Source organism: Penaeus chinensis, chromosome 34, assembly GCF_019202785.1.
Source record: "Penaeus chinensis breed Huanghai No. 1 chromosome 34, ASM1920278v2, whole genome shotgun sequence".
In the NCBI taxonomy this organism is placed as follows: domain Eukaryota; kingdom Metazoa; phylum Arthropoda; class Malacostraca; order Decapoda; family Penaeidae; genus Penaeus; species Penaeus chinensis.
The window spans coordinates 25,355,460-25,357,959 of record NC_061852.1 but is presented as its reverse complement, the minus strand read 5'-3'; positions in this window follow the sequence as shown (position 1 = coordinate 25,357,959).

Genomic DNA, 2,500 nt, shown 5'->3' with positions numbered 1-2,500 from the left:
AGACACTACCACATGCATCGGTATCACAACTACACCCTTAGTTATAGCAAACACAATAATAGTCACAACTATCAATCACGAGCGCCATTACCACCGCCATAATCAATCACAACAACCACATACAACCAGAACAATCGTTACAACTACAACTACCAGTACAATCACATTCATCACCACCATCACATCCATTAGCCACACCATGACCACCATCTTCACTGTCTGACATTATGAGGCTTGACATGAAACTATCCTGTTACCTGTTACCATTATGGTGGTATGGATGGGGGGAGGGGAAGAGGTGGGGGGAGAGGGGAGAAGGGGAGGAAGCTGATAAAACAGGGTACACGGTGGGTACGTTTACAGGCCGAAGAAGCGTGTTTGCCCGCGTGTGTCGTTGTTCATTTGTTTTGGATTACTGCATTCGATGGCATGACTCTTTATGGTGTTTGTGATAGCTTCTGCAAAGCTGTCTTTCAAGTATTTCCCTGTATATTTTTATGCCAGTTGTTCTGATGCAACATCAATAAATTCGTACATAATTAGACAAATAAATAAATCACACACACACACACACACACACACACACACACACACACACACACACACAAACACACCCACACTCAACCCATATATCAACCAATCAGAAACCTTAACCAACATTACCCGTGAAGTGAAAAAGCCCGAGAGAGAGAGAGAGAGAGAGAGAGAGAGAGAGAGAGAGAGAGAGAGAGAGAGAGAGAGAGAGAGAGAGAGAGAGAGAGAGAGAGAGAGAGAGAGAGAGAGGCAACCGATAGTGAAGCAAAAATCTCGAGCGACGCTGGGGTGTCGGGGGAACGTGAGGCTGACACGGTGAGGCGGCAGGGTATGATAGGCTGTTAGCGAGACGTCGGCAGGAAGACGAATGCATGGCGAGATTACAAAGGTTATCAGGAATCTGCGTTTATTGAATATTCCAAGGGAGGATGAGGGGAAAAGTCGGGAGGATGAGGGGAAAAGTCGGGAGGATGAAGGAAAAAATCGGGTGTTAGGGGAAAAGCCGGCAGGATGAGGGGACAAGTCGGGAGGGTGAGGGGAAAAGTCGGGAAGATGAGGGGAAAAGTCGGGAGGGTGAGGGGAAAAGTCGGGAAGATGAGGGGAAAAGTCGGAAGGGAGAAGGGAAAAGTCAGGAGGGTGAGGGGAAAAGTCGGGAAGATGAGGGGAAAAGTCGGGAAGGTGAGGGGAAATGCGGGAGGATGAGGGGAAAAGTCGGGAATGTGAGGGGAAAAGTCGGGAATGTGAGGGGAAAAGTCGGGAGGGTGAGGGTGGTGAGGAAGAGAGGAAACATGTAAGAATGAGGAGAAAAATATGGGAATTGGGGAAAGAATTGAAAGGAGGGAATTGCAAAAAGTTGTAAGGAGGGAAGACGGGAAATGAGTAAGGAAGTGAAGCAGACAAGGAATGAGCAAAGAAAAGGGTGAATAAGTAAGGAAGAATGAAATGAAATGTGGATATTAGTAAGTATGAGGATAGGAATAAGGAAGTGTGAAAATAACGAGGGAAATGAGTAAGGAAAAGAGAGAAAAGACAAAAACGAATGAAAATGAGTAAGAGAGGAAGGGAAAAAATGAAAAGTGGAAGAAGCAGCAGCGATATTGTCGTCATCATGTTTTTATTCATTATCATTATCATAACTGTGGTATTTGTGATAATTGTTTTCATTATTAGCAGGATTCCCATTGCCGCCATTCTTAAATTTGGCACTATAATTCTAATATTGTTTTTATAACCGTAGTATCTTCATTCGTTTTACATCACAAACTCCCGGGCAAGAGCTCGTTCGGAAGCCCTCCGTTAGCCCGAGCGGATGCCCTTCCTAGCCTCTTAATGACCAGGATTCGAACCCACTCCCATGGAGACCCTTTTGGTTTCCAGCCGCGCAAGGAACTATGTTGCCCCTTTCTCTATTATCTCTGTTACCTTATTGAATGTTATTAATCATCATCCTTTACATCATTATAACTACATCTATCGTCATCCATCTGAAAATTAATCATTCTCAGCCGATAAGAACACGATAAAGGGTATTTTCATTCAACTATGAAAACTTATTTTGACCCAGGAACAGGCGGACTTTTATAGAGCCGCTGTTATTCGCTCCTAAACGCAGATTTCCGTGCAATTTTAGACGAAGCAGTGAAAACATATTTTCTAAAAATGTTGTAATAATGTTTAAAATTCTACTGAATAGCAATTCGGTCATGTGTAAAATGAGGATGACGAGGATAGTAATAACAATACGAGTAATAATTTTCGCTATTATTGTTTTGATTGGAAAACAATATCAGAACTGTGTAATGAAAATTATATCAATATTAAGAGCAGCATACTATTTGAAATGACGATACAAATGATAATATTGATGACACTAATATTACTGACAGCAAATACTACTCCACAAACCACATCTACGACCATTAATGTAATACAAAAGATAATCCAGTATAGATGATGATCATAATAG